The following is a 12617-nucleotide window of genomic DNA, read 5'->3' as shown; positions in this document are numbered from 1 at the left end:
GGTCATGGACTAACCCTCAGGATCCATGAGTCCCAAATTAAGTGCTTTCTTTTACAAGTTGCCTTGGTCATGGTGTATTTTCACAGCAATAGAAAAACAACTAAGATAATACACATGGAAATATTTGTTTCTGGTCCTCTTTCTAGAGAACTGTGATGACTCATTTAGCCACTATGTTCTGTTTTTTGGTGACAGATGCCTCTTCATCATCAGTGATTCCTAGCTCATCCTTTTCTCTCCTCTGATGAATCCAATTGCATGGATGTAATCCCATTAAGCTGTGCACTGAAATCATGAGGTGTTTTCCTCTTTGTTTTTGTTATTGTTGTTGTTATGTTTTTTCCCTTTAAGCTTACATTCTGATATTTTCTATTAGTTTATATTCCTGATTACCAACTCTAGCATTTTGTCTAATCTGCTCTTTAACTAGACAATTGATTTAACTGTAAATATCACATCCATTAGTTTGATGCACTTCAATAATGGTTTTATTTTACAGGAATGAGTGTATTGCCTCAATGTGAGTGTCCCACATGCATGCAGAGACCACAGAAGCCAAAAAGGACATCAGATCTCCTGAAACTGGAATTATATACAGTTGTGAGCTGCCACATAGGTGCTGAGAACTGAAGCTTGGTCCACTACAAGAGCAGCTAGTGCTCTTAATTGCTGAGCCATCTGTCCAGCACCCACTTTTTATTTTGTATTATTGGGACATAGTTTTACTATAAAACCCAGACTGTTCTCAGACTCTCCATCCACCTGCCTGAGCTTCCCACCTCAGCTGGGAATTACAGGTATATAGTCTCCTTACACATACTAGTCATGTTTGTGGTGACCACTGAGGCCTCAGCTCATCTGTGGGTCTGCTTCTATTGCCTGCTTTTCCTCTTGGCTTTCAGATCACTGGTGTTTTCTCCTGGTGTAATTTTAGATCATTGAATATAAACAATAGTTAAAGCACTCTAGAGAATGCCCCCTCCTCATACACACACAGCTATAATTAACCCTTTCTTCTGTTGGGCAGATGGTGAGTCTTTGAACAACTCTAATAAGAACTTGGCTACATTAAGGTCAGATAAAAGCTAATAAATCAGAGTGTGCTCTCTGGCTTGTCCTGGTCTCAGGTGCCACATCCTTGCTCATCCTGAGCCACTTAGGATTGTAAAGTGACCTTGGCATGTTTGACACCCCTCAGGTTTCTATATTAGTCTACCTCCATCAGGATTCAGCAAGAGTCTCAGGGGAAAGCCACTGCAGCCAGCTGCTGGTGATGTCAGGACTCACCACCCTTCAGAGCTTTCTGTTCCTACCACATGGCTGCCAGACACTATCCCACACCCCAGGAGTCTTTATCCTCCTCAGAAAGCTTGGGAAACTCCACTCTACCTTCTAAGTACCTGTCTAGCCTCTGACCTTCCTCAGCTTCCTTCTTCTACATGGGTTCCCAAGTGGCATCTTTTTGACAGTCTAGGAAACTAGGGACCTGGAGTTCTGTCAAATTTTAGAAGGGACCTTTCTGATACAGCACAAATCTCAGTCTCTAGGTTGGGGCAAGAGCCACCAGATGATTAAATGGAAGTGTGCCTGCCATGTGCACTAACCTTGGAACCTAAATATGTGGAAATATGCTGAGATCTTGGGTGATGCAATCTTCTTATAGATGAAACACAAAGCAACAGACACATGAAAAGCCTGGATAATTTTAACGCCCAGAAGTATAACTTTTATGTTACATTTAAAAATGAACTTAAATAAGGAAACATTCCAATAATAATTAGCGTGCCACTCACTCCCAGCATATGTAAAGAGCTCTCATCAATCAAAAACTAAGAGAAATACACATAGAAAATAAGGAAGGGCTATAATTAACTCACAGAAAAGGAAATGTACATGACTAGTTGTGAATAGACACCCAACCTCACATGTTCAAAAAAAGGCAAAGTTTTGAAATGAGAAAATATTGTTTTTAATCTGCAAATTAGTCAAATCACCAGCCAGCCAAACCAGACAAACAAAGCCAAGATTGCTAATACCAGATTGACACATGGTATAGTTTCCTTTGTTGGCTTGGTCCTTCTCCTTGAGAAGGATGACAGGGAGTCATCTCCTGCTCTTTCTGTCACCTTTGCCTCAGATTCTACAAGCACAGGGGTGGGCAGGGCCAGACAACAGCTTCATTGAAAGCTGGGTCTATTTCACAAGGAAAAAAATTATGCAGAAGGGATATTAGAACTAGAGTGTTCCCATTGAACTGTGCAAGACAGAACACCTAATAGCTTAAACATTGACAAGAGTCTCCCTGTGGCCTGGCCTTGCATTCTTTGCCCACCTGCCTGCAGGGCACCACTTCCCCAAGCCTCCCAACTGCACAGATTCAGCGCCCATGGTGAGCCTCCTTTTCCTTGCTCTCTGCCCCAACGTGCTGAGTCCTCTTCTGGCCCCTGGTTTGCACTTCAGCCGAATAGGTGCTGCCTAGCCTCAGCAGCACAGTGTGGAGTGGTGGGTCAAGTCCGTTGGCCCAGGAGCAGCCTGGTCTCCCCATTCACATTTTCTCATGTAGAGATCTGGGAGCACGCTGAGACCAATCCACTGATACTGCTCTGAGGATAAGACCTCCTGCTCCAGGTTAAGACGGTCTACAACAAAACCAACGGACAACACTTTCTCCATCGGCACAGGGCACACCTGCCCTTGTGAATGATGACCTCTGCATTGTCAGACTGGAGCTTTGATTTTCACCTTGCTCTGGTGAGAGGGGTCCAAGGTAGACAGAGCTGGACTCATTCTGTGTGGCTGGAGGAAGACCCTGGGTTGAGTGTACTTACCCCAGCCATTCCTTCTTCCCCAGGTCTTAGAGACATTGAGGGTGCCTTTGGAACAGTCATGGCATTTTTCATTTTCCAATGAGCTAGAAAACTTGGGGCTTCAGTATCCAGCCTAAGACAGGGGCTCCTGCCTCCCCTTCCCTCATTAACTCTCCTGTATCCTTTCATCCAGACCTCTGTTAAAGCCCTGATTTCCTCTAGAGCCGTACAACCCTGAACATACCCCAGCTCAACTGATCTGCAAAGCCAAGCAGCCTGGGCCTGCTTAGTACTTGGATAGAAAGCACTCCAGCAGCAGGTGGGTTTCTATTGCCTGGACAGCATCCCAGGCTGTGTATGTTTGTGCTGGACTGGCATCTGGAAGGCAGTGACCCTGCCACCCAAGTACTTAAGAGCATGTATGTTGTTGGTTGTTTTTATTCTTTTACTCTTTTGACTCTTTTGCTCTTTAATGGGTCTGCCACCCAGCTCCCAAATCATACATGGAGGCTTATTCTTAATTATAAATGCCTGGCATTAGTTTGGCTTATTTCTTACCAGCTTTTCTTAATTTAAGTTTTCCTGTCTACCTTTCACCTTGGGATTTTTATCTTTCTCCATTTCTGTATACTTTTTCTTTTCTTTCAACTCTGTGTCTGCCTGTGTAGCTGGGTGGCTGGGTGGCTGGCCCTTGATGTCCTCCTCCTTCTCTTGCTCATTATTTTTAGTTTTCCTACCAGATTTCTCCTTCTGTATATTCTCCATGCCTGCCAGCCCTGCCTATCCTTTCTCCTGCCTTGCTATTGGTCATTCAGTTGTTTATTCGACCATCAGGTGTTTTAGACAGGCAGAGTAACACAGCTTCACAGAGTTAACCAAATGCAACATAGACAAAAGTAACATACCTTAAAGTAATATTCCCCAACACATGGAGGTTTGCTGTTCATCACAAAGCCTGAGTCCAGCGCTTAGTTCAGGCATTTGCTCCACGACCTTGATCTTATAACTTGACTTTCTGAGCTTCCTGCTTCTCACTTGTAACACACACATGTTGCCTGCCTTAGTGGGCTGATGTACAGACCTGCACCAACATTTGAGAGCTTTTGTTTCTGTACCCTTGACCGAAGAATGCTCCTTCTGTATCAGCGGTCCTCAACCTGCCTAATGCTGCATCCCTCATGTTGTGGTGACCCCCCAACCATAAAATTATTTTCATTGCTACTTCATAACTGTAATTTTGCTACTGTTATGAATCGTAACATAAATATCTCAGTGGCTGAGAACCACTGTTCTATATCAACGAAGAAAGAAGCTTCTAGAAGGATGCACATGGATTCTTAAGAGAGGACTGCTTGCTAGCCAGTCAGATTAGTCAAGCCAACCCTGATGGTCAATCGAGTGAGAGACGTCACAGCCAGACGTCACAGCCTTGTGCCTAGGAATGGTGACACCTGCAAAGCCAGCCCTGGTGCATCAGTGACAATTTTGTGGGGGTTCAAGACAGAGTCTCACTATGTAGTCCTGGCTATCCTAGAACTCACTCTGTAGACCAGGGTGGCCTCGGACTCACAGAGATCCTCCTGCCTCTGCCTCCCATGTGCTAGGATTTAAAGGTGCATGCCACTACACAGCTCAAATGGCAACTTATTAAGTGTGGGACAAAGACTATCTCTGGGTCCCCAAAAGCAAACTGGTGTCAGAAGCACTGAAAGGACCCAGTAAACACTGGTTGGAATGAGATAGCCTTTAGTTAAACTGTTTCCAGGCTCTAATTCATTCCAGCCAAATCCACCATGAGCCCAGAGGTGTGCTAGAAAGAGAATCCATTCAGAGGCTCCCTTCTTGCCCAAACCTCATCGTTGTATGACATTAGAAGTGTTTACAGTCAATGCTGTGATATCAGCAATCATTATGGAAGAAGAGGTCAGAGGGGGTCGAAGAGACAAAGTATCCCTTAACGCAGATGCTCCCCATGTCTCTCTACTTATCCTATCTTCTTTTATATGACTACCTTTAATAGGGCTACTTAGGTTAGCAAAGTTGCCCAGATGAGAGACACAATCTGATTGGTCAGGAATCTACCCTCATGACTGACGGCCTTTTCTGATTTGGCTACACATTTTCTTTGGCCCACATGCAGGCCTCAGCAGCTCTGCTCCACAGCATCTCCCTCTGGCTCCTTGGGCTGTAGTTGGAAATGGTTCTTCATTTAGTCCATCAGAATGACCCAGAAGGAAGCACTTGGCTTTAAGTGGGTCATTCCCGGAAGCCCAGGGGCCACCTTCTTACACTGAAGAAACTGGTTCTTCGCAAAAAGCAAAGGCTAGAATGAGCGCAGAGAGGCCAATGAGGGCCACATGCCGACTGCGGGATGGTCTGATGCTCTTACCATCATTGGGAGACGAAGGACTGACAGTGGCTGTCCCTCAACAAAGATCACAAGCCACTTACTGGAGGGGCTAGAATCTGAACTCCAGTCCCTGCTTCCAAGTTCCAGATTCTGCCACTGCCCCACGGGTGCATGTGGATGAGCTGGGAATGCCATCCACTGACTGCCATGTTCTGCCACTGCCCCGTAGGTGAATGTGGGTGAGCTGGGAATGCCATCCACTGACTATCAAGAAGAGGCTGGCCTGCTCAAGGTGGGCATGTGTGCCCCAGGAACTCAGCAGACACTTCCTTTACATGGCCAAGGACACATCATCCAGACAGCCCATGCAGGGCATCCAGGACTGACCCAACAGCTCCAAAACTGTGAAGGGAAGCATCGTACTTAAGGTCAAGCCCTGTAGCACCCCATTTCATATAAGAGGGTCCTGGGGGTGAAACAATTGCCGAATGTAAGAAACAGACTATGCAAAGCCTCAGTCATAGGTGCTTGGGACTCTCGGGGATGTTAGCTGATGGGCTTGACTTTCTGAAATGGAGGTGTTAAGCCACCTCTCCCTCCCCACTGTTCATACAGATATCATGAGAGTCCTCTCACTTTTGGAACAAGCCTGTCCAACACCATGATTCCACGGCCAAAGTCAACATAATACGTAGTTTACTGAGTCTAGAGCCACACCCAAATCCAACTTTCTTAGCTATGTGAACATTTGCTAGCCATTCACCTGTCAACCATCTATAGTTCCTTTGTATGGCTACACATGTTGGGAGCATGTTCTTGTGTCTGTAGGTACACATACATGTATGCCCATATGGTCAATCTTGGGTGGCTGGCCAGATAGCTTTGAGGATCTGTCTTTGCCTCCCCAGATCTGGGATGACAAGCATACTGGTGAAATTATTAAGGCCACTCCACGTAGTTAAAAGGGAGGTTTATTTTGTGAAGTAACTTACAAGTGAAGGGATAGGTTACAGGGTCTGGGAAAGGTGTAGCGCAGTCCGGCGGTATTCTCTGGAGAACTCTGCTCTATCTACCTCCAGCGTTCAGGGTCCAGGAACCAAGAGAGCTGGCACATCCAGATCTAGGGTCCTCAGGGTCCTCTCTGGGCCCTGCCTTGTAGGCATGACAGTTACTGAAGCTCAATGGGGTTGGAACTTCCAGATCAAAGCTGGAATGGCTACCCACTACACAAGCATGTGCTCCCCACTATACCTTTTATGTGGATGCTTGGGATCAAAGTAGGTGCCCTTTATTAACTGCACCATCTCCCCAACCTCCCATGATGATTATTCTACCTGCCATGTATAGTTTGGAGAAGTCAATGTCAAGGCTGAGTACTTAGCACATAGTCTGGCACAGGAAATACCTTGTGGGTAGTCTTGATGAGTACTTGCTGGCTAGTTCTCCAGGGCCAGATATTGCAGAAAGGCTAGAAGCACCACCCCTCTGGTTTGCCACTGTACACAGCACCTTATGTTTCTGCTGACTTACCATGCCCCAACCCTCTACTGAAGCTGCTCCCCCGAAAGTCCCCCGTGGAGCTCTCCTGATGGTATGGACCACGAGTTTTTCCTGAAGCTACCATGCTGTCGACTCTCCCACCATCCTCAATTTCCCTTTAGTTTCTGTGTCTCTTGTTGCTTTTGTTTTGATATCTTGAGATGAGAGTCTCACTGTGTAGCCCAGGCTGGCTTGAATCCCAGATCCTCCTGCCTCAGTTGCTTGCCTTCTGGAGCTGCACTTCTGATAATAATGTCTATCCTTCCCACCCATTTGCCTCTCTCATCAGAGATCTGAGTGTTTATTCCACAATTTAGAGATCTGGTGAGCACGGACTTCTCTAGGGACAGAGTCAAAGCCATAGTCACTCAATAGTTGTCCATTTTTATCCACCAAGCTGAACTCACTATTATGTGAGAAGGCCAGTAGAGTTCTTGCAATGTTCTCATTCTCATGCTATAGGAATCTACCACAGGAGATGAACAGGGCAGGGCCAAACAGAAGCAAATGACTACCAGCCCCCCAAATGTACACAGACCTGTGACAGCCCTGTCTCCTGTGACCTGCTGTGCCTATTAGACGTACTTCTTCTTCCCAGAAGTTAGGGATGATCCTTCATGCAAGCTCAGCTATGGCCCAACTCTGAGCCCAGCTCTATCGTGATGCAGATACAGGGATGGATGAAGGCCTCCAGTAGCTCTGAGCATTCAGTGAGTCCAACCCAGTAATCGTGATGACCACCATAGTGTCAGATAATGTGGCCCAAGCCTTATCCACACCACAGTGTCAGATAATGTGGCCCAAGCCTTATCCACACCACAGCCTCTCCATCACAGCCTAATATTACTAATGCAGGAGGCACCTCCCTATATGAGCCCAGTCTCCTACACAAATGTATACAGACACACCTACACACACACACAAACAGCCCCACATGCATACACAGATGCACACCATGGGGAGGAGATTGGACACACCTGATATTTGTGATTAAATCATCTGTAAGAGGCAGTCTCATGTAGACATCTGTTGATCAAGTACAAAAACCACTGTCTCCACACTGGGGTGCTTATAGGACCTTCTGGACCCCTGGCCTCCTTGGGGCCAGAGTGAAAGGTCCTAATACCAATCACCTTTGACTGAATGCAGACCTTTCTTCTGGGCCTCATCTTCCACAGCTTCCTGACTTCCTACATCCCCGAGATGCAAGAAAAGGCCTAGAAGTGTCCAGGCCCAGCTTCATCTCCTCTCAAAACTGAAGCCTGTGTTCTATGTAAACCTGTAGGAGTGTCCATGGAGCCTGTGGACCTCCTGCCCCTGCCATAGCTATGGGTGCAGGTCAACCCCCAAATCGTCAATTTACTTAAAACATTGTAGGATTTTTCTTTGGTGTTTTTTTTTTTTTTTTCAAGACAGGGTTTTTCTGTGTAACACTCTTGGCTATCCTGGAACTCTCTTTGTAGACCAGGCTGGCCTAGAACTCACTAAGATCCACCTTCCTCTGCCTCCCAAGTGCTGGGACTAAAGGCATGCGCCACCTCCGCCACCGCCGCCACCACCACCCGGCCATTTTTTTCTTTAAATAACTCGATCATGCAGTTTTTGAGCAAGGATTCTGCAGAAGACAGAACTGTGTCACAATATTAAAAGGCTTGTACTTTCAAAGCATTTCAGGATGGCGTACAGTCACACTGTGTGGCAGGGTGCGGCAATCCTGGGTCGTGGGTCAGGTGTAAATGCCCAGGAACTGTCTCCACTTGGTATTGCTTCATTTCTCTTCCCTTTGTCCCATCACCTCCACCTAAGGGTGTTCTCCAGCCTGTAGATACTTCAGGGATCCATTTCTTCTGCTAACCCCCGGGTTGAAGTGAACCAGACTCAGTTGATAAAAAGCATTCCAGAAGATTCCACAAACTAAAATCTAGTCCCAAACACAACAATACTGATAGTCCCTGTGGTCCTTACTGGCTTTCACTCACCATCAGTCACTGCAGCTGGATGTGGGCCTGACCCCGCCCTGCAGATAGACCCGCAGTAGACAGACAGACCCATTCCTCTCTGTTTCCCTCTGTCCATTCCAGTGAGGGTGCAGAGGATTGGTGAAACCATCCAATGTGATTCTAGAGGATGAGAAATATCATCGACTGGAGGGTGACGGGAGAAGGTGTAGATGTAACAACCTTCTTATTAAATAAGAAACACAGAACCAATGCAAAGAAGAAAGCCAAGAGGTCAGAGCTATGAGCCAAAACCTTACCCTTCCTCCTGCGGTGGTCCTACCTCTCCGAACCAGAGCTACCCCTGTGTTAAAGTCTTTATATAGAGTTCCTGTCCTGCCTTCTCATTGGTTGTAAACCCAACCACATGACTGCCTCCTCACAGCCTGTCTGTATAGGCCTCCAGGTTTTCCATGATTGGTATTGATTAAAGGCATGTGTATCTAATAATGGCTGTATCCCTGAACACACAGAGACTTACCCAGCTCTGCCTACCAAGTGCTGGAATTACAAGCATACGCCACCACTGCCTGCTTTCTTATGGCTTGCTAATAGCTCTGACCCCTGGGCAACATTATTTATTAACATACAAATAACATTTTAATACAAATAAAATATCGCCATAAGAAGGGAAGTCTCATGTCAGCCCATGTGCTCAAGTAAGGGCTCTTGGAGGGGAGTCTTCAAGCATGGAGACCTCTGTATTGGGAAACTATCTGCTTCATGACCGGAAACAGACATTCCCAGGTGACAGGAAGATTGTGAGAAGATCCAGGCCAAACCTGGAGGGAGAGAAAGGCTGGGATGCAGTGTGGGGAGTGACCTTACAGCAGATGCAGAGTGGCTCACCTTCTGCAATGCTCCTTCTGAGGTCTGCTGCTCCCAGGGTGGACATTCCCGGGCCTTGACTCTCATCTCAAGGCTGCTTCTCATCAGCTCTGAGAAGAGGGGGAGAAACTAGATTCTGGAATGGCAGCTTGCTCTCTCTGCCATGAATGTAAATGGGAAACTCTCTGAACAACATGGGAAACAATTACTCAGGCAGATGAAACGCCTCTACTCCTCTCCTTGACAGCCAGCACCTCGGGAAGCCTTCACAGCATGTGACCTCTATGGAGACATATGACAGTGTTTTGCATCTGTAGACTCGGGGATAAAGCAAGGCAGCTCCTGGCCTGATAATGAGCTCCCAGTTTTTGGCAGGGCCACGGAGTTATAAGGCTGGAGGAGGAGGGAAGCAGAGAACATCAAGAGCCGTTCCAGGAAAGCGCATCTGGGAACTGTAAGGAAAAGTTATTTCAAAGTCAGGGCAAGTGAGACGTGGAGCTGCCCCAGTTACTGAGATGATGTAGGGCTCCCTGGGGGAAGTGAACTGTCACACAGCCCTGGACACGGGATGGGGCCTACAATTGAGACTCCTAGCTGAGAGTCCATTCATTGTCTCCTTACTCAGTTGACACACGCACGGGTGTTGAACATTTGCAGTGAGCCGTGCCCTGTGTTGATACTGCTGCACGTGCTGATAGGAAATCATAACTCTGGGAAGAGGTGTGTGTGTGTGTGTGTGTGTGTGTGTGTGTGTGTGTGTGTGTGTGTCTGTCTGTCTGTCTGTCTGTCTGAAAGGGAATTCTAGGCTTAGGAAACAGCATTTGTGAAGACAGGAGGCAAAAGCCACTCAGCAGGCGCAGGGAGTGACTAGGGGCTCTGTGGAGTTGAAATACACTGTAAAGGCTGCCTCTGAAGTGACTCCCCATGCCTCCTGGAGTTCATACTTTTGTATAGTACCCTTGGTTGAGTGTGAGTGTGGCTGGGACTTCAGTCTAACCCACCAAATAAAGAATCATCATAGACACCATGAGACAGGTAACTCGGTGTACAGGATGCTCACACTCCTGTCACATGACCGTGTCACAGAAGATCATGGTGCCCATCTGGCACCCTCTCACTCCTTTGCTGGTCTTGAAGAATCAAGGGGCCTAGTGTAAGAAATCTCATATAGCAAGAAATGTAGACAGCCTCTACCCAGCAGATGTACAGAATGTGGAACATTACCCTCCATGCACCAATAAGTAAATGTTACCAACAGCATGATAAGCTTGAAATCCACGGCTTCTCCAGACAGGCCTTTAGATGTGACCGAAAGTATGATCTGTAACTTGGCATGCCCATGCTTCTGAGCAGCTGAATTGCATTGTATTGTCTTAAGCTTCCATGGCCACAGTATCCTTTGTTCCACGGTCACAGTAGCAGGTGAGGGGCAGGGTGAGAGACAAGGACTGACAGCAAACAGACTTACAGGCCACAAGAGGAGGTCTAGACTCAGGAACTCAAGGCCTTGGATATGCTGGTTATCCACATAAGACCTCTGTAAACTAGACAAGATGGTCTCAGAGGTAAAGTACAGAATCTGTCAGTGAGCCAGGATTCCAGGGCAGACAGGAGAGAACTACACTCTACTCATGCAGGTAAAAGAAAAGTAATGTCCCCAGGAGCCACCTGGCCTGACCTCACTTCCTTCTCAGGGTCAAAGACTGGACATGGCCTCATCAGTGAAGACAGAACCCTGCTTGGAAGTACTGCACGTGATGCCTGCAGCTTGAGAGGTTCTCAGAGCTGAGACAGAGCGGCAAAGAGAGGGGGTTCAGACTCATTCTCCCTGGCTCAACATCCAGCACACACCCGCACTTGTGTGACTCTCCACAACTCTCTCCACAGCTCACTCCATGCAAGTAAAGCCAGCTTATGTTTTCTGAGACCCTGGTCTCCATAACTGGGATTAGAGAAGCCCTCGGGGAAAGAGCCCGCTCTCCCAAAATATCCTTCCCCGCTCCTGTCTCGCCAATGTGACATTGTTCTTTGAGGTCTTAAGCATGATCTGGAGGCAGTGTTTCCCAGGAAGGAATGTGTGTAGGTCTTCCTTGAGGATCTTATTAAAATGCAAAATTAGGTTCAGTAATCTGGGACAGGGCTTGAGACTAGGGTTCTAATGATTTATTGAAACCGATGCAGGTGACCTGGGCACTATAAGAAGCAAGGTGGCCACATGTTGACTAAAACCTCTAGGGAGCTTTTATCATCCCAAAGCCCACGTTGCACCCTAGACCTAGTAAATCAGCATCAATGAAGATAAGGCCAGGATTGTTCTAGCTCCCAGGACAGTCCAGTGGGTGACCGAGCCTGAGAATGAAACACGAGGCCAGCCCTCAGCTCACTAGCAGGGAGGTACTGGTGCATCAGCTGCTGTCTGGCTTCGTGACCACAGGTGAGTCACTCAGGTGTGTCCAACCTTTGGCCCAAGGTTAACTGTGAATGTGGCCCAACATATTTGTAAATGACAATGTGATAGTGCAGTGTCAAAAGGTTGGGCATCCCTGTGACCTCTCTGAAGTTAAGAGAAGGGTCACAGCACGGTCAGGCCCACACAGGTGTGCATGGAGCCCCTACTTCCCTGAGGACTGCTAGAAAGAAAGAACAGAAGAGCTGAGAGTTTGAGCTGAATCCACCAACCCCAAATTAGAATGTTGGGCGAAGGTGACTCCCACCCACTTGCCGTCACGGTAAGCATTCAAAGAGAATGTGTGCTTTGTCACAATCCAAGACAGGAGGCCCAGTGTGGTCTTTGCTGAGCCAAGTCCAGGTAGAGGCAAAGCTGGAAGGACCACAGCTTGTCTCAGTAGATGGCCACTTTGGGAGATCGACTGCCGACTCCAGACAGTAGGGGCTACATGCTGGCAAGACCTTGGTGATTTCAGACACATACCTTCAAGTGTCCAGCCAATGCCAACTACTCTTGGTTTTTCTGGGCTCCATCCTCTTTATGGATTTGGAGTTTGGTAACACTTGATTCAGATCCTGACTCTTCCATTTGATAACCACATGACCTAGGGCAGTCCCTCTCAAGAGTCTCAGTCTCCTTCTCCCTGC

The sequence above is a fragment of the Peromyscus californicus genome, unplaced genomic scaffold, assembly GCF_007827085.1.
Source record: "Peromyscus californicus insignis strain IS unplaced genomic scaffold, ASM782708v3 Scaffold_15__1_contigs__length_86483966, whole genome shotgun sequence".
NCBI classification, from domain to species: Eukaryota; Metazoa; Chordata; class Mammalia; order Rodentia; family Cricetidae; genus Peromyscus; species Peromyscus californicus.
Note: the sequence above shows the minus strand (reverse complement) of the source record.